At 41.7% G+C, this 25261-nt stretch overlaps 1 protein-coding gene across 3 annotated transcripts in view; it reads right to left on the bottom strand.

The window, feature by feature from the left end:
- Nucleotides 1-25261, bottom strand: part of HIVEP2 (human immunodeficiency virus type I enhancer binding protein 2) — a 103316-nt gene that overhangs the window by 24371 nt on the left and 53684 nt on the right. For 2 of the 3 annotated variants that reach the window (XM_026039183.1, XM_026039184.1), the window contains one exon: nt 168-212. The gene's annotated coding sequence lies outside the window, so the exon portion shown is untranslated. Of the gene's footprint in view, nt 1-167; nt 213-4886; nt 4921-25261 lie in introns of those variants that run through there. The other variant, XM_026039185.1, reaches the window with a different exon arrangement.

Here is a 25261-nt window from a genome sequence, read left to right on the forward strand (position 1 = left end):
TGATTTTACAACAACAAGGAAAAAGGTAAAAAACAGTGTTAGAGAGAGTGGGATATTTTACATTCCCAGGGTGGAAAGACTAACTTTGGTTTCACAAAACATCAGTAATATGCAGAAGAGGACAAAAGGAATATGAATATATTCCTTTTTTTCAGTAAAATACTTACCTGTATCTTCTAGACATCTAATAGGCATGTCTATCTTCAAATTTCCTGTAAGGAAAAAAAAAGTCATAAGAACATCTTGATATCAAGAAGACATGATGCCGAAGAGGGAGGGTTTTCTGTACTTCACAGTAGAGACCTGAAAATTTCATTTATCCATCCACTGGAAACAGCTCGTGCTGTGTCTTCGAGGTCAGAGCGGTCACATTTTGAAGAATATGAGCAGACATCTTTCAAAAGCCCTTAGGTTTCTGGTGTACAGACAGGTAACTGTAAGTCTAAACAAATGCAGTCTGGCCCTCCTGACTGTGTTTAAGTCAGCTGCCCAATGTCCCTCAGTGTTCCTACACCATTTCTAAACCTGGATCATCCCTGAATCTCATTGGCAAATCCCCTTTCAATACTTCTTTCCAGCTTTAAGCCTTTCAGGCCTCTTATTAAAGATTTCAAGGACCAGAATGAAATCGTGGTCAGAATACAGTTCACTACAAGAAGACGTAGTGAAAAGTAAGTTTCCAAAGCAGCAAACAACACTGGGACGTTGCTGAAGAACAAGAATGCTGAAGAATAAATGTCTCGCTTCTCAAATAAGAAGCCTACATCAAATAGGTATTTCAAAGACTTCTATACCTCCACTATTATTCAGAGCCATAACTTGCCACCTGTTTGACAATCCTCAGATTACATTAAAGATGGGTGTGAAGAACATATCTTAATAAGAGAGACTAAACAGATATCTAAAAAGTATCTTATTGGCAAAAATGGCAGCTTCTGACATTACCTCTTTTTAAAATGAGATTTTTTTTTCATTTTAAAAAGAAGGATCCTTCTTCAACTGGGGTAATAAGAACAGATTTATGACTTTTCTTAGGAGCGTTTATTTAGGACAAGGTTCAGAGCGCTTCCATTTCTATTTAAAAACAGATCTTTAGAAATATCTAAATAATCAGCTTCAGAATATGGGGCATAGGTTACCACAACAACTCTCAAATAGCAACTGCTAAAAACCCTTAGGCCTTCTCCACTAAATAAAACTACTAGATGATAAAAACACTTGTATGATACTAAAAAAGAGGAAAATTTATATAAAAAAAAGAAAAATAAATTCAATTCTTTATAATCACTTATTGGGATGTGTTACAAATACCTTTAATGAATAACACTTTCAGAAAACCAACGGACATCAGAAAGTCCTCATGACTTAACTAAAGCAGAATCACTATGACACCTGTTATCAACTATTTATTTAACAACACAAAAATGGGCAATGTTAGGACTACAATAGCTATTGAAGTGCTGATTCAGTCAGATATGGATAATGCTTTTTAAAAATTGTAACTAGAGAGAATTCCCACATAGTACAAAATAACAGCAAGCTATTATTTCTTTTTTTTCAAGCTTTCAAGGCTTTTCAAGCTAGAAAGAAAGGCATATTTTAGGCCTTTTATGTCATTCAGCTCTGATGGATTTCTAAATAATTCTCCTATCAGAGTCTCTAAAAGGAGAGAAAACCCAAGCAATCCAAGCAAAACTTTTCTTATCTTTTCCTAATTTGTTTTCTCAAATAAAATGTATTGCTATGAAAGTAAAAAGAAATGAAAGCATCATCTTCAGTAATTCATCATATATCGGAATAGGTTACTGTGGAGCAAACCTGCAATTCCTTATTAGGAAAGGGAAGGGGCAAACCATTGTTGGCAGCTGGGCTAAACTGAATCCCAGGTCATTCATGATGCTAATATACAAGCACTGAAGTATAGGAAAATGCACAGTTTTTGAGATGGAAACTGGGAGGGAAGAGAATGTTCCCAAATGAGAGAGCATAAAGTTACTAGTTTTCTGCAGAGGCAGTATTGAGAATAGTGAAGAAGAAACTTCTGGAAATAGGAGTATCCCTTCTGTATTCATTCTGCAGAGAACATCTAAAAAGGAAATCACATTGCCACATTGCTAGAAAGGAAATCTGTCAGTCAGGGAAATGCAGCTGAACTAGCTTTGTTTGAACAAAAGAGGATATTAATAAACTTTCAACAGTTTTCAGCTCTAAGATCTCTGAGATCTCTGTGCTCCAGAGTTCGAGTCTTTCTGTGGTCCTGCTATTTTGAGAACATTCTATATAATTTTTCACTCTACACTATGAAATAGGTATAGACTAATTACAGGGATTAGTGATGACTTAACTTTGGTCAGTGTCATTCTCCCAGAGTAAATAAATCTCTTTCCTGAATCAACATAATTATTTGTTTGGTTTGACCTGTCATCCATCCTGTCAAAGATGGCTTTAATATTATTTCCTTACATTTGCTTTTCCTAGTCCTAAGTATTACTTACCTAACTAGAGAAATCTAACGCTCTGCAAAGATAACTTGAATTCCTTTTTTTTTTCAGTCAAGTCTTCATTTCATCTTCCTGTACCCACAGACTAATTTAAACCAAGACTTACACTTTTCAACTGATGAATACTTCCCCTTTAGAAAACACCCTAACTATACTTTCATTGATGCTCTTCTTTAAAATATACTCCTCCATAGACAGAAACTACCTACACTTCAAGCACTACATATTTCAAACTAAGGAACAGATGATAAAAACACACTTTTTCTTTCAAATGTTTCACATAGGTCTGCTTCCTTAGAGTGATTGAGATGGGCCCACCTACACAGATGAGGAGCTGCCCAGCGAGTTAAACTGAGCACATCCCTCGACACCAGCTGCAAAGCCCTCTCTTGGACGTGGACCAAGCCAGGCTTCCCTGCAGCAGGGTCAACCCCTCGCCACATCCTCCAGCCACACTAGCTGCACCATCTTCTCATTCCCACCCGGTACATTTTCCTTCCGTGAAAACTTTGAACATGAGAAGATTACTGGGAAGCTGGGAACTGCACTTATGTCAGATGCACCTAGTAAATCACGACTTTAAAAACTTTCTAGAAAGGAGCATTATTCTTTCACTCTTTTTTTCCTAAGGTACCTTCATGAGCTGCAAGCAAGAGAACATATATCTGGTTGACTACAGAGCTCCAAGATCCTTCCTTCCCTTTTTCTTATTTTTCCAGATCATTAAAATGGTTACACTCAACAGCTTTAAAATAAAATTTGGCAAAATACATTTTTTACTACTTCTCAATTTGTAGCTCACATTACAGCTCTTCTAAGTGAACAAATTTGAAGCTTATGTCTTCCAGGCTATATCCTTTATTCAGAATAAATATTGACTCTAGAGTAAAGACTAAAGGTCAGATGGAGCCCTGCTTTAAATCTTTTCTGTTCAGCTTTGCCAGCACAAAGCTGGCCTAAAACCACAGTAAGTGGCCCCTGGAGAATTCTTATTCTATAGGGCAATCGTTAGTACAGACAAACGGTAGAGGCTTCTATAAAATCCTTAGGTTGACGCGCAGATCTCTGCCAAGATCCTTATTAGACAAGTCTAGTTTATGTCTGGGATAAGCCCAGCAGCCAATGAGCCTGAGAAGAGAGAGAAAGGCCACCTCTGAGCTCTGTCCCACCTGCAGCTGAGAATAAATCTGAGTTCCAGACTTGGCCTTTCAGGAAGAAGGATAGCACACCTTCGGCTCACACTCCCGTCCCACATTTTCCTTTAACCTTGCTAACGATGCTCCTCAAAAGAGCACCTTCCTTGACAGACTGACAGCCAACAGCAACAGACACGCAAATGCACGTGGACTTACAGCTTTTCCTGCTTAGGCAAAGCAAAGTTGAGCTACGTTTGCAGAAGAGTCTTCAGCTGGCACTAAGGGCCAGTTCTGAACTGAAGGATACAACCGGCATGAAGACAGACAAGCGTTTGCACATGGTGCTCTATGAGGCTGCACGTTCAGCCAAGGGCTGAGGATGCTTGTGGGCTGAGACAAGATGACAAAAGAGATTTGGTCTCCGGGGTGGACGATTTGGGCATTTTACACAAATGAAAGAAAAGGCACCCAACTGCAAGCTCCCTTGAGCTACTTGATCCCACCCTCGATAACCCCGTCTGGAGGTAAACCACTTTCCTTCTGTCTTTGATCTGAATTTATTGAAAAGGTAGGGAAGAAGAAACACTTCTCAATTCTCCTATATTTGTACTAAGGTTTCCCATTGTTGACCAAGGAGATTCTCTTCATATTTCCAACCATCTTGAGTTAGGGGTCCCTTCTGACTGTGGTTTTGTAGTTGGCTTTCTACCTGTCTATCTGAACACCTCTGGGAATGACTGCAAATTCCTGTGTCAACCACTGACACTTGGCAAAGTCTTGAGTTACTGCAGAACGCAAAGATGCCTGGGCCTTTGCTACAGTTCTGCAGGAGTTGTGAGCAATTCTTTTCCACGTGAAATCCTACAAAAAAGCAGCCTGTTTAAATCAAGTTAGTTATATTCATTTTTAATCTACCTCTTTCTGTCTTGTAATTTGAAGAAGCTGCTTCATATTTGAAGACACTACTACAACTTTTTATTTAATTCCAGCCCAGATGTTCCACCTGCCATCTGGATTTCAGTGTTTTATTGAATGGATTGCCATTCTCCAAAACTAGCCAGCGAATTACTGTTTTGAAAATACACTGAAAGGCTTAGAATATAAATTTGGGCAGCTGAACTAACCAGATATTTAATAAAAAGGTCATTTAAAAGTCCCTGCAAATATAAAAAAGAAATACTGCTCAGCAAGTATATATAGTACACTTGAGTTTACTTTTAAATTATCAAACAAATTGTACTAAACTTACTTGAGGAGAAACTACAGGCAGAATCTTTGTTCTTTACATGTTGGGTAAATGCTTGTGTTCACATGCTCCTTCCCTTCTCTGAATGCATTCCTGCTCATCTCTCTGTGCCAAAGATTAGGCATGCTGATACAGCAAGCTGGAAAATCTATATCCTTTTGGTGATGACTTTAAAGAAAATCCAGGTGTGAAACAGGAATCTTGCATTTGACTGCAGGGAGCTTTGAACAGATACAAAGTTTGATTTAAAAACACTGGAAGGAGATAGATTATTTCAACAACAAGTCAAGGCAAGGGCCAGATTCTGCCCTAAATTATCCTGGTACAAATCCAAAGCAATGAGTGGTAAATCCAAGAACATAATCCCAGACATATACCTCATAGTTGCAAACAAATCAGACCTTATTTAGCTCTAGGCTCTCACATCCTACATACTAAATATTTGAGGTTAACTATTATGAACTGGAAATAAACTAATCCAGCACCTCTAGGATGTCTACAGAGAAAATTCGAACACATACTGCAATAAATTTTCAATAATGTAGTTGTCACAAAACACAGATGCTTTTCTTTAAGAGAGGCTGGCTTGCATCAGACATACTCAGAGTAAGGCTACAGCAAAACATTCATATTTTGTTAAGTAATTTAGGACAATTTTAAATTTCCACTCTTTATAGAGGCATACCACCACCAACCTCCAAAAAAAAAATCCCTTAAAATCAAGTTGGGTATGTTTTAAGAAACCATACAAGAAGCCCACAGCAGAAAGGCTTTAACACTGACCTTTTCACTGGAATGACAAGTATTGCTCACTTAATGTACATCACTGTTTCCTGTTTCAGCATCATGCATAATGTACACATTACTACCGGATGGAAAAAATGTATAAAAAAAGCTTTTGCATTGCCTAAGTCCAACTAAACACAGACTTATTTCCACAGGATGACTATTAAAAAAAAAAAAAAGGGAGAGGGAGAAGCTACATAGCTGCATAGGAGCCAAATTCATTTTAAACACTTCCTTCATTGGTAAAAGTTCCCAAACTAACCACAGATCTCCTTGAACTGAACAAACAACTGCTATCAAAGAGATGCCAAAACAGCCTAGAGTGCGAACAATCTTGTCAGTCAATTAACAGCTAATTGATCTCTCTGATGGCACTGCTTTCCTTAAGAGAGCAGGTAAATATTGTGTTTGGGGTTGCCTAACCTTGCTGTGCAGCACACACCGGGTAAGGGCTCAGCCCCCCGGGTGCTATTAAAAATTCTGAAGAAAAAAAAAAATGCAGGCATTTTGCTCTATTTTTCTGTTTGCTTTTGCAACGTAGTCTGCAGTGAGGGACAGGTGTGAGAGGTGCTCCCATGCAGAGAACAGGCAGAAACGCACGCACATTGCTTAGGTCCTACTTAAACATTATTTTGATGGCTGAAGGGAGGTTTATATGCTGCATAATCTCACTGGTCCTGACCAGCATAAGAATGAAGTTCACTCAAGGGTGAATTCAGTAGTAACTAAACCATAGCTACCAAATGCTCTACAACAATATATAATAGCACCAGAATGGGTGCCGAGGTACAAACGGGCTCTTAACTCCTGGGCTGCTCTCTTCATCAGCAGAAACTCAACCCTGTCTCATTTACTTCTAAGCCAAGGTAATTAAAAACATTGGTCCTCTGCCAAACTGGGAAAGTGTGAAACAGCTTCTGACTACAATTTATATGATTTTTTTTTCACATCTGCAATATGGAAATGTAGCTGTAAGCCCTACAGTTAGTCCCACGCTACTGTCACGTGAAGGAAAGGGCATTACGTGAAAGACTAAATACCTGAAATGTCTGCAAAGCAAAGGCTCAAACACTATCCAATGATGCTGTGTGGTGCTGCATGATGACTGGGATCGCAATGAAGCTTTTGCACTTGCAGTAACAATTCAAAGAAGAGATTTAAGATTATTTTCTTACTTTCATATAATGAAATATGCCAATCAGAAAGGGAAATGTCACACATACATAGCACATATGAACTAAAATACCCATGAACTAAGTCATGAATTTAGTTGTAGCTGTGAAAGATAAATGTATGCAAACAGCCAAATGCCAGCCAGTGTGGACTTGGTAATTTTTAGAGTTGTAAAATAGTAAATACAATAAAAAGGGTAAAAAAGGTGTCATTATAGCACTTAAACCAATGCATTTATTAGCTGTAACATTTTTTTCTATCTGAAATGACATTTAAATTCTAAAATTTGTCTTTGTTTTTAATCAATAAATGCAAACTTGGGCAGCAATTGAAAAAAAAATGTATTCTGGTTGATGCTTCCTAAGTTACTATAAAGTTTAGTTTTCCTAAGTTTTCCCTGGAATAGTTTCAAAATTTGTATAAAAATAACATCATTTTTACGGAGAAAATAATTGTTACTCTGTTGAAAAATCTTAGGCAAAAACTACGCAAAGTACTAACATTTTCATTTTAGAGGGAAAATATTGCTATATTTTCTGAGAAGTGAGGCTTTTTCAGTTAAAAGTTATGCAATACCAATTATGCAACCACAGCATAATTTGAAAACAGCTATTCCTCCTTTCATACTATGTGTCAGAAGAAGCAACTTCTATTTCACACAAAAATAGCAGTGTAATTTGGATACTTTCTTGAATGAACAAATGCACTTTAAATCTGCCAGGATGTAGCTGGGGCAGATACACTTGCCCCAGTAAGAATGGCATAAGAGCACATTTACAAAATCTGATCCTGCATTTGTTTCTCATGCAAACCAATTATTGTACAACCTTAATTTGAAACCTGTTATTGTTTATGAAACTCCATGGTCATCACATATCAAACTAAAACCAGATGTATATCAAACACCCATAGGATTCCTATCAATTTTGTCCATTTTTTGTACCAAAAGTAAAATGAGTCTTTGTAGAACTTGTATTTCAGTCAATTCCGAATTCTTTGTTAAAGTGAGGGTGCCAGAGCCCTGGCACAGGCTGCCCAGGGAGGCTGTGGAGTCTCCTTCTCTGGAGATCTTCCAAACCCGCCCGGATGCTGCCCTGTGCCCCGTGCTCTGGGTGTCCCTGCTGGAGCAGGGGGTTGGACTAGGTGACCTCTGCGGTCCCTTCCAACCTCAACCATTCTGTGATTCTATGAAGTTCTGCTGAGATCAACTGTTGAGTCCCAAATTCCACTCATCACATGCATGTCATGACAGCCACTACTACACAGTCAAAATTTTGGCTTGACTGTAGACTTAATACAGGCATTTTACTGCAGCAAATCTAGGCCCTTAGCATTGCCTGAAGGTTATGCTGAGAGTGCCAACATAAGATCCATTATTTAGACTGCGCATTTAATGATGCTGCTTTGGTAATGGCCCTCAGGATGCTTAAGAAAAGAATAAATAACAACTGCTCAGTGCTTAAAAATAATAACTGCTTTTAAAATTCCTCTGGCAGTATTTGACAATACTTCCTTCTACTGTATGAAGTATTGGAAGTTAGTATGTACAATATCCAGTTGCATCTGAACACCTCATTAAAAAAACAAGTAAAACATGCATATACATTCTGCTATATATATAGTAATACATAATACTTATTCTTTGTGGTTAGATTTATTTCTACAAAACACAACTCAACTCTTTTTATTAATAAGAGCTTCACTTCCCTAAGCAAATATTGTTGAGAAGATGATGTTCCAACAAAAATGTTTACATCTGCAACATGTAGAACCTCCGTTACTCCATGATCATATTTGAGGGACAATCCAAGCTGCAGCTGAGTTACAGGCTCTCAACCACAGCAACACAAAAAGAAACAAAACTTTTATTGGGAAAGATGCTATTCAGGTTTCATAAGAACTTTATATCAGACAAGATTAGACAAGTGTGCCGCATTGCACGGTATTCTTAGAACAAACAGCACCTTAGTGTTTTATATAAGTATCCTTCATCACAATGACTGTTGAAAGTACTTCAAGGAAAACTGCAATACAAAAATATTAACTTGTACTTAATAAGTGGTATAACTGAATCCCAAATCTCTTACCTAGGAAATGTTTAAGTAAGAACAGCAAAAAAAAATTAATTTCTGCTGGCAGATGAGACCTCAACAGCATACAGATTTGGAGAGGGGACTTCCAGGACTGGTGGATTATCGAAAGAGAAAGCAACCATTCCTCAGCCCTAGGAGCCCCCCAGACAAAACTCCTACTGTGTTCTCCTTTCCCTGAATCACTCATGGGCCTTTCCACCAAAGTTATCTCTTCTCAACAGCCACAAGGAGAAGTGAAATGAGGAGCTTAAGGCTGGTCTGAAGGTCTCCTGGTGCTTACTCACCACACTTGGCTGTTACAAACAAAAGCAAATTTGGTCAACATCCCCTTTGCAGACAGGGAAGCTAAGACACAAGGCACATCACCTAAAGCAGTTACCCCACTTGCCAGTTCAGTTGAACTCTTCCCCCTACTCCTTTCTTCCTATCCCACTCACAGCACTTGAGGACACCCTGTTCACTAGGAGATGGTGAATCACTTCAAGCCGGCAGGCCCACACGGTTCCTCAAAAGACACAAAAGGTGTAAAAATAGCTGGTACTAATGAAGCAAGTACAGCGTCAGCAGCCAGATGAGCGTGGGTGATCAGATAAGGGTCTGTTGTTGCAAAGGGCAAATTATTAAGAGCATGCTTCTCTGCCTCCTTCTTTTGCTCTCGGCTTCTTTTCTGCTAAGCTTTGTTCTTCCCTCACCGAAATCAGCCCTCTGCAACACATGATAAATGACACGTGACAAGATTGACTTCCCCTGTAATTATAAGTTTCGTACCGGCTCAGGAAGTGGTGCCTAGCAAGGAGCAGAGGGTACAGTGGAGGTGTCATTGAAAAGAAATAAATAAATAAAGGCAGGCAAAAATAAAGCCTAAAAATAGCCAGGACTACCCACTGAGTATGACTCCCTGGGTATATTTAGCCAGGCAAACACCAACTTCATTTGTCTAAAACACAGACCTACCTTTATGCAAAGCAGCTTCCTGTTTCTCAGCCTAACTTGAGAACATAAGGGGGGAAAATTCAGATCTCCAAATCATTCCCTTTTCACTCAGATCATGCTAAATGTGAAAAGATAATGTAGAACTTACATGTGGGACATCTCCCAACCAAGAGATCGCTATGAAGACATCCTAATGCAGTCAGTCAAATGAGGAACATGGTTAAGAAACAAGAACACTTTTGAGCACTTTAAAACCTTGGAAACTATTTATTTTTGCTCCCTTCTAGCAGAGGGGCATTTCACACGGCTGCATGGTCCTAGTAAGCACACTCACTATGCAGCCTCCACAGGAGAGCTCGTGTCCTGGTCCTCTAGCAGCAAGGCCAAGGTATTCCCAGCTGCAGGAGTTCTGCAGCCTGGAGCATAGGGTTTCCTGACACCTGGGATTTGGCAGCGTCGCTGCGTTGCACAAGGGCTGGTCTCCGCTTCAGCCCCAGCTGCGCAGTCTGCTCCACTACTGCTGAGCAACTTTCAGCACGGCCAATACGTTTGGGGGGCCCTGTGGCATGCTGGAGTGCTGCAGGAAAAATTACTGGAGGAAAAATTATCTTTCAAGAGCAGAGGAAGGGGAAGACTGTTTTTTTTCTCATGTGGAACATTTTACTGACTAGTTTACACCACCCTACCAGCAAAAAGGAGCTTTAGGAAGGACATAAGTATAAACTACTCCCATTTCATTACACCTCCGCGGCTTAGTCAGCATAACGCAGCATGAGTACTGATGACCATGTGCCCAAGCGGTGCCATTTGGTGCCCTAGGAGCAATATTCAGCAGCGCTTCTAACTGCGGTATTTGAATTCCTAATTTCCAAAGGCCTGGTCTCACTGGAGTGAGTTAGTGTACGACCAACGTAGTTGGGGCCCCTCGGCCCCACAGCTGCTCGGGGGAGCGGAGATGAGAGGTTCCAGGGCCGCAGCACAGGCCGCTCGCCCGACGCCGGGAGCACGAGGGCATGAGGGCCTGCTGCGAGGCCCGGCTCCGCCGCGCACTGAGGGCCGGCCTGCCTGTCGTGGGGCTGCCTCCTTCACCCATCCCCTCCCTCCCGGTCCTGAAACCCTCACAGGTCCAACTGCAACAGATCTGCACAGGGAGGCAGCGCCCACAATCAGCAACCTCCTCTCCAGGGCATCTCTGCCCTGCCGAGCCGGGTGCGTTTGCCACCATCCAGCTGAAAGCTGTGAGAATTCGCTGAAGAATTTCTGCAAAAAATTCCCCATGACTGGAGGGTTATCCCTGGAAGTGACACCCGTGCCAGGTTTCTGGTATTCCATATGAGCTGTGCAAGGAAATGATCTTTTCCACAATTATGCCTTTTTTTTTTTTTTTTTTTTTTTTTTTTTTTTTTTTTAATAGTGTGACTCTTTTGGCTGATGCTTGCATGAGGATTTTGTTTCGTTATTATGCAGCCTTCCTGTGTGGCTCCAAATACCTCAGATCTGTCCTTCGGGAGCTGGGGTTGAACAAAAATGCTCAGGTTTATACCAAACCTTTCCTTTCATTTGCAGCAGGAAAAAAAGGCCCAGTAGAAAAACACTGCCAACCTCACATGCAAACTTCAATGAAAATGATTATTCTGGCTCTACATTTGTATTTTGTCCTTGTTTTAAAATTAAAAAAACTCTAATTCAAGTTAATAAGATTATATTTTTAACATAAGTCAAATAGAAAATTGAGAACCTTTTTTTTTCCCTTGATATTCTATGATTAATTCCAATGGATAAGACCACTCTTCGTTCAGCATCGTTTTTTTTCTTTTCATCCTATGCCTTAGCAGAAAATTTAATAGTAACTGATTTTTTATCAAAATAGATAAACATTGCAAAGCAAGATAAATCAGCTGATGTTGTTATTCTTCAGACAATTAAATTTTGATCTGAAATTAAGAGCAAATATTATATTAGAGGAAGTATGAATGCAAAAATAATTATGAATGTAAAAATAATTGTTAGTGTGCTTAAATAGTAAAGATCATACACCAGCAGTACATTTAGATAAAGTGAATATGAGACAGGGCCACATACCTAAAACCGCTGTGGGGCTCTTAACTTATAAGGCTAAAAGCACAGAACCTGATCCTGTCCCTCAACTGAGATTTGGAGCAAGTATTCTGTTTAAATAATAGTAATTTCTAGTCTTTTCAAGGCTTTACTGTGACAAGTCTGCTCCTTCCCCAGCTCAGCCTGACTTTTCACACATAGCCCTATTCAGGTGTTAACCGCCACATTATCTGATCCTGGTGGTTCCCTCCCTCACTTCTTCCCCCACTCAGACATTAACCATCAATAACAGTCCTGGTGGCTGCATCCTGACAGGGAGATAAGGCTAATAGCGCAGACACCAGCCAACAATCATTTCTGAAGTGAAAGAATGATTTTAAGTCAGTTATCTTATGCCATAAATACAGGGTCAGCCCCAGAGCCCCTTGAGCTCTCCTTGCATGGCAGCGGGCTGCACGCCAGGATATCCCCTTCAGCAGGGACGCCTCTCAAGGATACTCCTCAGGGCTGAGAGACCCCTTTCCACAACACACTTGTGCTAAATGACTAGTGCACTCGCTCTTTTTGAACTTGCAAACTTTACTGACATAACTGCATAAAATCCCTTAGCCATAAGCCATTGACCAGGTCTGGGACTAGGACTGTATCCAGTCGCACCCAGACTCCTCTCAGAAGGAGTCTGGAAAACAAGGGGGTCCAATCCGAACCCTATGAATCAATGGGAGGGTGTCCTTGATAATTCTGTGTATAACCTGTATCCCATGCTGTAAATAATATGTGACCTTGCCATAGAATCTCGTGAAACAATCATCCATATCAATAAAACCTATTATTGTTTCTTTCACACGTGGGAAGTGCATTGTGTCACTCACCCCAACCACCACTTGTTCCATGCTATTTACCTATTTGAAACTCAGGAAGTGAAAAATGTAGGAAAGAGAAAATGACCAAAAATAGCAGGAATAGATACTAGAAAAATATAGAATGACCCAGTTGCATTACCAGTAGTTCCCTGCTTGCAAAGGTGAAGGTTGGGCTCTGCACACCAGCCCCAGTGAAGGTAACGCATTCCGATTTTCAGGCCCCTCTTTAACCTCCGCTGCACCTCTACAGTGCTTTGACCTCAAGGCTTTCATTTCTTCTGCAAGAGACAGTTTCAACAGGGGCACAAATTCAATTTAGAACTAAGAAATTGCCTAATTTGAAAATAACTACTGGAAAAGAAACGCTGAATTTTCACTCAGATCAGCTCTCTGCTCTATTTGCTGTACATTAGCATGCAAGTGAGGAGACATGATCAAGTAGCCATGGATTAGGGATGAAAGAGGGAAATGGATTGTCACTTTTGACAGCAGTCTGGGCTTAATTTGAATTTATGAGATTGTGCAACCACATCCAGTGGAGTCCTAATGAAAGCCGTCTCTTTCCTATCAACCGGGGCTACCCAAAGCACCAGGAGGATCTGCTGGACTGGTACAGTCCCACTCGTATCAATTTCAAGTTTATGAAACTGTTTCAAGATAACATACAACGCTCAGTCAAGATACAGACAGAGAAATAATAAGCAGAAGTAAAATGAAACAGAGTGGATTTTTTTTTCTTTTCTGATAAGCTTCTCCTTGAGGCTTTCTTCATTAGCCAATGTTTGAACAAGGGGTGTTGGAAAGTTATTTTCTCTGAGAGCAAATAAGTCCCTAACTTTCGCCTACGCAAGCACGTGGTGTGGATGGGGTAGCAGACCAGACTCAATCACGACTTGAGCCGCAGGCCATTCCACGGTGGCAATTTCTATAAAATAAAAGGTTCTATAAATAATTTCTATAAAATTAAAGTGCACCACGTGTCAGCATACATGATTTCATACCTTGGGTAGGTGCACGTCGCCGAGGGCAAATGAAGGCAGTTGGCACAACTGACCCCAGCAGGGGGAGGCTGCAACTGGAGCCATCAGGAGGCAGTAAGAAGATATGATGTTAAGTAATAAGGGGCTCCTCTACCTTACATCTTCCTACATGCTGCCGCAGGTCGCTTTTCCTGCCACAGGCTTTTCCCTCCCACCCGCTGTGGTGTCACTTTCAGCAGCTCACGCTCCCCTCCCACCCACCAAGGGGTAACGCACACCATGGCGTGTGTCACCTCTCCAATCTGGCTCAGCATCTCTGAGGTACACGCACTAGGTGCAGTCTACAAAAGGTAAGGATTGATGTTTTATTGGCAATTACAGGAGGTAAGCAGCTTGGCTCCAAATGCTATTTATTTATTTATTTATTTATTTATTTGTTTGTTTGTTTGTTTGTTTATTTATTTATTTATTCTAAGGTCTTGTAGGATGTGGGAAGCCCATTGCCACAGGCCAGGCCTGTCCTGCGCACTGACATGCGTCCTCAGCGCTTGGTGAAAGGGCAGCCCCAATTAGGTGTCTTGTATTATTTACATTCTGCTTTTTCAACTGTTCATGACATATCCTGTTCTCAGTCCCTGTTTTCTCCAGCTTGTGTAACTCAGTACTGTCTGTGGAGATCTTGCTGTACCTGGGAAAGCTGAAGTGCCTGGAAATCTGGCTAAGAAAATGGAACGGCTTTCCGTTTTCAGACCTGAATACAGGGTGCAACGGTTAAGAAGTTAAACAGATCAATTTGAGTAGGATCCTCAAGTTAAAAGATGAGAAATATGAGATATCTGCCCTGCCTGCAGTAATAATTACAATGTATTATTAACAAAACTCAGGTTTCATCATTAACTTGAGTCGGATTTCAAGGCTGATCTCACCCTAATCATCCTCCAAATGGCATTCAGTGTTACCCCCTTCACTTACAGCTGAGCCAGTGTCAGAAAGGTAATGATTACACTGAAAATGGCACAGGTGAAAATGAGCTATAAATACCATGATGAAAAATGTGGAAAAAAATTACAGTCAGATTCTAAGCTTGCCTGGACCTGGAGCAATCTCACCGCTCAGATTTGATCCTGCCAGAAAGATGGAATATATGATTTCAAAACAGTTGAGAGAAAAAGGGCTTGCTGTCCGTGCTGTATAAATGTATGTCTGACTAAATCCTGGATGTATAAAGGATTGGTTCTCCTCCTCTCAAAGGTGTCAGTAAAGTCATGGCTCCTCTGTTGGATGTTAAAAGAGGAGAAAGGCCTCCTACATGTTTGCTATAATGAAGTAGCCAACTGTCTCAGCCATGACCCAAGTGCTGTAACAATAGATCTGTGTTTGATTTTGTTCCTCTACCAAGATCATCATCACAGCAAATCAAATCTTCAAAAGCATTTTCTCAGCCTCTAAGCGTGAGGTGAAAATGCCATTTTAAATTTATATTAGTGAGATCGGCTTGAGTAAAACAACCCCAATCACTTGGATGCAACTGTGCAATAAACACCTCTCTCACACCGGGGAGCCTAATTGCTTTGCTAGCACCAACAAAGAGCTGCTGCATTGTTAGAGCAGCTAAAGGAGGTGCTGGTTGTATCTTCCCAAGCTGGGAGTGTTGATTGCAAGACTGCTGTGGATGTTTGATCCAAAATTCAGCCTCTGATTTCTGATCTGCAGAACTTAAAGCAAAGAAGTCATCAGTCTGATTTTTCTTTCATTGCTTTCTTTGCAGCAGGCTGAGTCACGTTTCAGGATAACAATTTATTTTTCTCCCTGATCTGTTCAAGGATGCCAAGCAGTTAATTTTAAGATAGGATCTGGACGTGTATATTCTATATTAGCCTGCTTAGTAAAAACAGTGGCAAGGAGAGAACCGATCTGAACTGGTCTGTTTCAGATGACATCTAGAAGAGGCAACCCTGTAGCTTGATTGCACCATGACTTGGTAAGAAAGTGCAAAGGGCAATGGAGGGCCAGGAAAAGGCCACAGAGGGAAGGCCACGGCAAGGTCAAGGGCACCCACTGTTCCTGCTGGCTTCTCAAACTAGGTCTGGAGGGGAGAGAACAGGCAGGTCATGGAGGAAGCAGGTTCTGTCCTGTCAACCTGGGCACGATTGTGAATCACAGCGATGGGACCGTGGCAGCACTTCTCGATGAGACGTCCTGGGGCTCCCTGTGCCAGTTCCACCAGCTTCCAGGGCAGGGTCTGGCACTCCTTGCAGGCTGCACATGGGAAGCTCTTCCCCTTCTACTTGTATCAAATCACGGGGATAAAAAATCACCTTATCTTACATTGAAAAAACCCCATATATATCTGTGTTCTTTCACAACTGTCTTTAGACTGAATAAAATCTGAATGAAAAAAATCCAGTTTCATGCACATGCCTACCTCAGTAAGCCTATGAAGAGCTTATTCCCTTAAACTCCATGCATGAACACATCCACATACGTGCTCAGACGTGTCCAGTAAAGGACACTCTGCTTGAATGCCTGCCAGTGATGTTTGGCAGTCAGAGGGGCACCTCACTAGGTGTCTTCCATTCATCATTGAAAAGGTTCATTTACACCAATACATAAAAGACATTGTTTCAGAAGCTCATAAAATATAAACATGCATTCAAAAAATCAGACCTTTCCATCGACATGAAATATGTAAAGAAGAGCAACTTTTTTTTTTTTTTCAATGAAATCAGCTTGTGGGAAAGTCAATAGAAACATTCCACTGGTGAAATGAAAAGTGGATCAAACCAGGATAACATAATCCCCCAGGACAGTAGAAAACTCCACATGGGATACACTCAGGCAACCTCTCAAACACAGTGCTACTAAATGCTCGGAGGGTTAGGGGAGGTCAGCTCGTTGCATGGCCAGGCTCAAGCTCTGCTTTTAAATGAAGACTGTCATCGGTACTTGAAACCAAAACCTACTTTTCTGGCTGGACATGAATTAAATAACTACAGCTGGCTTCCAGAATCTCTTCCTTCTGCTAGCAATCTGATATAGTTTATATAATAAAACTACTAAAACTGTAAATTATTTTTAGATTCCATTTAAATTCCTAAAGCCATCTTCTCAGGCATTAAAGGAAGAATATGTCAAAAACTACAGGTCCCTATTGCTAAAATGCTGCCAGTTACAGGAATTTCATCTATGTTTCACCCTCAGCTTTGTTTTCTATTGCTGGAACAGCCCAGGTAATAGCAGCAATGACAAACAGCAAGGAAAGCCATATAGAAGCACAAATACAATTGGGACAGCATTGTTTAGGGACCTTCTGAGCCTCATTAGTGTTGAACCACCCAGGAACAGGTTTGGATTCATAGCAAATGAAACAGTAAGCCCATGGCTCCACTATAGAAAGCTTGTTCTCATCTCATAAAGAATCTGTATTGGCTGAAAATGAAGAACACAGAGTTGAAATGCCCACCATTCCAACACCTTCTATTTAATTCCTGGCTTTCTTCTCTCTTGTTCTACAGCGAACTGAGCTCATCTAAGACTACTTTTTTTTGTGTGATTTTCAGAAAGAGCTGTGGATGAGGACTGAGGACATCAACTCACAAGAAATTCAGGCTTTGTCTTCCCTGAGAGATGGTTACCTTGCCCGCTGGAGTGAATTCTGCATCCTAGTTTTAACTGGAGAGAAGGTGAAATCAGAGGAACCTACCTCTTGCTTACAACTACTCTTTCCTCTGTATCCCTCTGTTTTCCAGAAAAACGTTCTTCTCCCTGCTGGCGACCATTTATGCAGGCACAGGATCCACACTCTTTTCCACCGTGGCCCCAACATCTGCACGTTGCCTACCTCTGTATTGACAGCTTCCAATAAAAGTTTCCTTTAATAGTTGTCCTGACTCACAGGTGTGGGGGGAGGGAAGCTGCCCTCGTGCAGCATCAAGAGTCTGTGACGCATTTTGGGAGGCTGTGGTTTCAGGTCTGACAGAATTCAGTCTTGTTTTGCACTGAAAAAGTTGCAAGCTTCAACTTCCAAAATACCACCCTAGAGCTCCAGGGCGGTTGGAAGCCCGCTTTTTTATTTCTTTTTTAGTTGATCAACTTAGCAGTGTTCAGGACTTCAGCCGTGTCCTTAGCGAAGCGGCGACGCTCAAAAGCAGGGAAGAGTTTCTCAGAAACAGAGGCGCCCCGGCTCCCGGCTGGCTCCACCTCTCATCCACCCACTCCCAGTTTCAGACATTTCACATTCCAAAACTGGAAGTGTCTCTGCAACGTAAGGTCACGGTATTGCACAAGGCACTCAGCTCCTTCTAAGAGCTGCCGCGTCTTCAAAAGTACAGCCAGTGGAACAGCAAGAGAGTTGTTTACAGTGAATTTCTATCCGAGTGGGAGTGTTTTCTCCAAGACTCTTCTAACAAGGACGTGAAGTGTGTGACTCTTCCCTACACTGGGTAAAACTCTTACCGAGACAGCATTTATTTAATCCTTCCACATTAGCATTCCTTCCTCTTTAAGCTGTCTTTTTAAAAATTGAGAATTAATACTTATACTTCCCCTTATTATTTTGGTACTGGATAATTATAGGACATACTAAAGAGAACGATTTTTGACTGTCTTAAATTTAGAATTACTAAAGTTATTTGCAGTTCTTACATTGAAACAGTGAAACACAATCGATTGGTACCTATGTGGATTATATGAATTTTCTTTTGTTAATAAAGGGTCTGTTTATGATTACTCTTTCACTTTAAATGGTCTTTAAATTCCAAATGATATATATTTTTGATTGTAACCGAAGGAAACTTTATCTTTCAGTGTAACAAACTGAAAGAAAGACAAGCTTTATTTCTTTCCCCAAAAGGACAGTACACAAAGGTGTACACAGTACACAAGGGTGCTGGCATTTCATTGATATTATGCTCAGTTTTTCACCTATGATTAAACCTTACCTGTTTTCATGTGTATTTGGCCTCCCCTTGAGATATATTGATACTCTCTATAAACTATTGCTGACGTATTTAAATAAAGGATAAATGACCAGTCCATATGTGAGATCCATTAGTTTCTTTAATATATTCTGATGAGAGAGAACTTGAGCTAAAAGAATTCAGCTTTTACCTACAAATCAATACTGATGGAAGTCAAGATATTTGCTCTTTAATACTATCCTAAACAAATTTTTAAATTGGCTCCTTTTCAACAGAAAAAAATACTGTGCAATAAATTTTTCTTTTTAATCTGTTTTCTGTCACATGTGCCACTATACCCTGGGAAAAGAGCACCATATAGTGTAGATAAGAAAGCATAAATTTATCTTTATATACATTTTTGAAAGTGTATGATACCTCACTTTTTAAAGAGAACATTTGTTTTTCCATACATAATACTATTTCTTAAAGGACATCAATACAATACTGCTCTGTTTGCTTCTGTTTGCAAACCCTGTATCCCTTAAAACAGCCATTCAATTGAATAAGTGTTCCACCTTCAACTTGCTTCCACCAGCAAGCTGAATCAGTTCCACCTTTTTCTTGTTTTCTTTATACACCATTGACATGAAACTCTTACAATTCCAACATCTTTGCTGAAAAAGTATAGGCATTAGTCAACAAAACTTCACAGAGCCAATGCTTTGCGTTCACCCTGCCCAATGTGCTTGAGGGCCGAACACCTTTCTGAAGCTTCTTTAATTCCACTGATAACTGATTTCTGGAGAGACTCCTGGGCTTCAGATTTTATCATTTCCCTCCTTCTAAGGACAGAATGCAAATCACAACACCTCTCTCTGAGGACTGTTTTAAAAACAAGAGCAGACAAGGTTTATCAGCATCCAGACCATGCATCTCCAAAGCTGCCTGATGAGCCTGTTCTCCCCAGATAAACCTGCCTCTTCTCTTTGGGTTTTCTCAGGCCCTACTCCTACACTTCACACTACCAATCCATTTACATTACTGAACCTGCTATGAAAAATAACCATCAGTTCCATGGGAAGGATTTGCACAGAGACTAGATCATGCCAAGATACCTTGTAGAGACATTTACTAAATCTGCAGCAAGCAAATAATGGTTTTAGTGGTAGTTAAAAGAGATTGGCCTATCATCAGCCCTGCTGTTTCTCCCCATTTGTCCACCACAGAATTATACAGGGTAGTTCAGGACAAACATTGATCTATTAAACTTTCTACAGTGCTACTGAACCTTGTAGAGGCTCCTAAAAGAAATCCAAATAAAAAATCTCAGTGAATTACTAAGCTGTAATAAATGTGGGTATTTCAAAGAGAACTATGCCTTGGTATTTTCATCTAAGCACACCTCACTGCACCTATGCAAATACATTTCTTTTAGGATGTACAAACTATACGCTGTTTTTTTCCAGTACTGAAAAATCTCATTCAGATTATTTCAGGAGAAACAGAAAGTTGTATACTGAAAATGGGCAAACTGAGGATTAGAAAACATTAATTTAGTTCTCGTCAATAAAACTATACCTTGCATTCAAAGAAAAGCAGAATCTGAACAAAAAGTGATGCAGAATTACTTGCAAAGGGAAGGGGCACTGCAATTCCAATCAAGAGGAAAATCAGCAACGAAGTTGGAATCCCAGGGCCCCATCTTTTTCCATTTGAGATCTCCTGTCTCTATGTTCACCTGTTCGGGCAGCTAAGGAGCGCAGGAAACGCGGGTGTGAGGGAGCGCGGAACAGCACCCTCTGGTGAGAGCTGAGCCCTTTCCTGGCAGGGCCTCTCCCGGAGAGCAGCAACTTCCGAGCCCCGCAAAGGCTGCGGTTCCCTTCCTTGGGGAGGGAAAAGGGTCAGAGCAGCAGGGGACGTGCAGCAGGCTGAACCAGGACACGCACTTCACATGACGGTGCCAGCAACGAAGCAGTGACGGAGGCAGAGGGACAGGGAAACAGAATCCTATGAAAGGATCCAGGATACACGAGGGCTTTTGTCCTTAACCGTTTATTTAGACACTCTGGCACCTCAGTCTGCTGTATACAAGGGTAACCTATGGCTCTCACTACGAGCCATTCATTTGGAAGACATAAGTTGGTTTTGAATCAACAACGCTTCATCCCACGGCAGAGACGCTTAAAATGGAACTAATGTTTTAAAGCCATTTAGCTCCTGTTTGGTCTCTGAGCAAGTTGGGCTGTAGCACTTGACCGCAGCTCCAGTGGCTTTCAGAGAAGCATAGAGGGAAAAGCGGACACCAGCCAAGAGGCTTCCTGTGTGCATGAGGTGAGCGCCTCTGCCCCAGCCAGGTAGGATTTGCAGCAGAACTGGCTCATGGCTAAATGAAAACAGGATGAAGAACCAGGGAGGGATAACTAGGGAAGCATTAAACTAAAGTCTAGAGAAAAAGACATYGGTGAACTATCAGACTGCTACTTTAAGGAGTGAAAGTAGCATTTATGATATATGCATTCCTTCTTAATACTCATCCCTGCAAGGCCACCATGTGAGATGTTGTGATTCAAAGAACACCCTAACGCCAGCAGCATTCATCTCCCTTCCCGTATGCTCAGCACCAGGTGTTCAGCCATCTCCAGCAACTCCAGGAGCTATTGTCCTAGCTAAGGCAGTAAAGCAGGAAATACACAGCAGTCCTTCGAGCACTTTAATCATGCGACCTTAGCCAAACACACTGCCACTTACATGTACTTACTTTTCATTCCACATTAATCTCCAATGTAATCAAAGGCTTTTACAATCATGGTAGAATTTTTACATAACCAGGAAAAAAAAATGGAAAACTGAGAATAGCAAAGATACAAGCTCACAGGGAGCCTATGATCCCCTTTTTTCCAAGTGGCTGTGACTTCTGTTTTAGAGCGTTTCACTTTGACCGCATTCTGTTAGTAGCACAGGGTAAGACATTTTTCCCCATTTTTCCCCAGGGAGACCACAACATTCTATGGAACATGTCAGCCAGCCAGGGAACCTCTCAAGCACCAAGTTTTGGCACTGCCATTTGCCATGATACATGAGGGGAAAAATAGGTAGATGCAGCTTAATGTCAACTGAAAATATTTCAGCTCAGTGCAACTAATCAAAGATTTTCTTTATGGAATAAGGTGACTTAAAAGAAGTATTTCCTTTGGGGATTTCCATGGGAAAAAAAATCAAAACCAAAAATAGGCAGTACTGAAATTTTCCAGTGGAAAAATTGTTCTTGTGGAAATTCTGCTTTCAATTGACAAATTGCTTTTATGGGACATTCCTAAGCAGCTTTAGACATAGGCCTCATGCTGAGAAGTTTAAAAGCAGTTGATACCTGACCCAGTGCCCTCAGAGTTCCCTTGTCAGATAACCTGCAAGGGCCCTGATCTTGCACTTCCATGGATATTGGGAAACACACAGGCTGGGGGCAGGACAACGCGTTGGCTGCGGTGACAGTACTCACAGGGTTACACACCAGACAGTGGAGCAAGGCTTGAAGGATTAATCTTTTAATTTCCCAAATCAAGATTAATTACAAGCTCTTATAAATAAGCTGTCCCTAATGCTCTGATACCAGTAAAGCTGTCATTGACTTCAGCAATTCTTTTTTTTTTACCTGCATTAGGGATTAGAGGCTTGGGAGAGTCTTAAGTGAAACTGCTCAGAGCAGGCTGGGAGCATGTGCTTGATTTTATGGGATCATGTGAACGGATATAAATCAGAGGTGTAGCTCCATTCTTATTAATTGTTTTATGCTGGTTTAACCAGTCAGTGAGAACTACACACACCACAGCTAATGTTACATAGAGTAAGATAAACGTGTTTGAAGAGCTTGCTAAGGGTCTTCTAAATTTGAAGCAGGAACACTAAGTGGCTCCTTTACAGAGTGACATTAAAAAAAAAGAGCATAAACCATTCATTATAATGTATTTTCTTTCTGTCAACCTCTTTAGCATGAATCACATACRGTGTAAACAGGCTAGAAATCATACTTACGGCAGTGCTCAAAGTATCTTTGGAAAGCCAGTGGAAGGAAAAGCCTATTAGGGCAGACAGGGCTGTACAGCCCCTCCAATGCAGAAGGAGGTTCAGAGCATCCAAACCAGTCACCTACACAATTACAGTCATTTACAGCAATTTTGCACCAGCCTTGTTAACAGAGCACACCAGTGCTCCTTTAACACAAAATAAAACACAGATTCCGGGAGGAAAATAAGTGAATTTTACTGACAATGCGGGACACGTGGTTATTTGCTCCGGACAAYGTAGCTCGCCTCTTTCCCAGCTGCCGTCATTCCCGCGCAGCTTGAGCACGAGCAGGATGTAGCCGGCATCCCGCCTGTGCGCCAGGCAGGAGGAGGCCGAATGTGGCCCTGCCGCCCCAGCAGCGGGACCCTGAGGGGCTCCAGAGCAGCCCCAAGGGCCCGGAGCAGCCCCAAGGGCCCGGAGCAGCCTCGAGGGGCTCGAGAGCAGCCCCAAGGGCCCGGAGCAGCCTCGAGGGTCCCAGAGCAGCCCCAAGGGCCCCAGAGCAGTCCCAAGGGGCCTGAGCAGCCCCAAGAGGCCTGGAGCAGCCCTGAGGGCCTGGAGCAGGCCCAAGGGCCCCAGAGCAGCCCCACGGGGCCCGGAGCAGCCCCACRGGCCCCAGAGCAGCCCCGAGGGCCCCAGAGCAGCCCTGTGGAGCCCAGAGCAGCCCCGCGTGGCTGGCTGGTGGTGGCCTCGGGCCCTGCCGCCCCAGCAGTGCTGAGCTCTGCGCACTGCGTGCTTTCCCGGCGCAGTGCTCTGCACCCACAGGTGATGGGGAGGTCGGCCCATACGCAGCACGCGCCCGTATTGCACGGGAGGTCCTCACCAAAGGCCTCCACAGGCACCTGCTCGCACCGGGATTCCTGCGGCTCGGCACACGTGGAGCGCAGCGACCAGCTCAACCTGCTCGGCTGCAAAAACCATGTATCCTAAAATCTAGTTATAAGCAGCAGGAATTCCAGAGCTCAGGTCCAAAAAAAAACCCTGGGTCTTCCCTGAAAGGAGTTACTCCCTTGGGACATCATATCATAAAATACAATCACAAGGAAAATCTGACTGATGTGCCCTTTTTTATTAAGTGACATGAAAGAAATTTATTTTCAGTGCTGGATGCTCAGGGAAATGCCCCACATGCTAAGCAGTGTCGCCCCGTGTTGTAAGACCGAGTTGCCTTCCCCAATATGCACAGAGACAGCTCTCCTCTGCTGAAGCACGTGTGATAAAAGGGCCTAGGCTTGTCCCCATGCCCTCTGCATACCTGCTACTACCTCACAGCTGCTCTCATGTCTACAGTTTCCTGTGCAGTACAAACTGCATACCACTTCCCCTGCATAAAAAAAAAATAAGCCTTGCTTGTTCTTAATTGACGATGGAAATACTGTCATATTTTCCACTAGCCAAGTTTGAAACCATTGCCGAACGAACCTTCATTAATTTTTCCACAACATTTTGCAGAAAYGTCAGGAAACAGCTGCACCAGAAATGATTAACTGTCCTTATCACCAGGGCTTCATTGGCCAACTTTAAATTATATAGTTTTTCTTCTTTCAAAACTGTACATTCAGTGTTGTTTTTGTTATTCTTTAGTTGAACGTCCCAATACACTACTTTTTCTGCAGGAATATCCGATTACACCAATTTAGTGGTGCACAGACATTTTATGATCAGTGGAAGAATTTGTACAGTTTGGAACTGCATACTTCTAGGAAAAGATTGCTTCCTGCAGATTGCTCAGCTGTGTCTTTCTTGGATCAAATTCAATGAGATTCACAACTTGAAGTCAAATTATATTTGCCAGTCAGACAGAATTCATTACACAGACATAAACCCTTGTTGCTGCATTTTCTTAGGTTTCTCCTTTCTTTTCCTGCACTTTTCCCCTTTCGTCTCCCCCATTTTCTCTCCCACCTCTTCTTTGAGCCATACCACGTGTCGAGACTTACCGAACAACGTGCTGTATATTTTCTGGCAAAAACAAGTGGAATAGTATACTTCATAATTCCAAACATGCAACCACGGAGATGCTAAAAAGCTTGGTACAAAACAGAGTGCAGCCATCTGGAGGTAACTGCTAACATGGATCTGAGATTCCCAACCAGCTAAAACTTTGCAACCTTAAAACTTTTCAGTAAAGTATCAACAAGCTCCAAGAATTCTACAGCACAGATTTGCATCGTGCTGGGAATATTACGTAAGGTTTCAAAGAAGCAAATGCTTCAGGGTTTCGATAAGAACACTGCAACAGAAACAAGAATCACAGGGGTGCTTTTAAAGAGCTACATAAAACTACAGTTTCTTCCTTATAGTTGCAACATTTGATTTATCATTTCTACATACAGAATCACATAGACTTGTGGCGTGTGACAAGTTACAATAAGTCTGCATATATGTCCCTAGCAGATCTAAAATTACAATTGCTTCCTCTATGTGTGCCTTGAAGCTGTGAGTTTTGAATGTGTAACTTTAGGCTATTTTTTCACAGAGGGTTAATACATATGTGAATAGGYACAGACATGTATTAGAGGTTAGATAAAA

Source organism: Nothoprocta perdicaria, unplaced genomic scaffold (assembly GCF_003342845.1).
Source record: "Nothoprocta perdicaria isolate Ctin4 unplaced genomic scaffold, notPer1 scaffold_221, whole genome shotgun sequence".
NCBI lineage: Eukaryota > Metazoa > Chordata > Aves > Tinamiformes > Tinamidae > Nothoprocta > Nothoprocta perdicaria.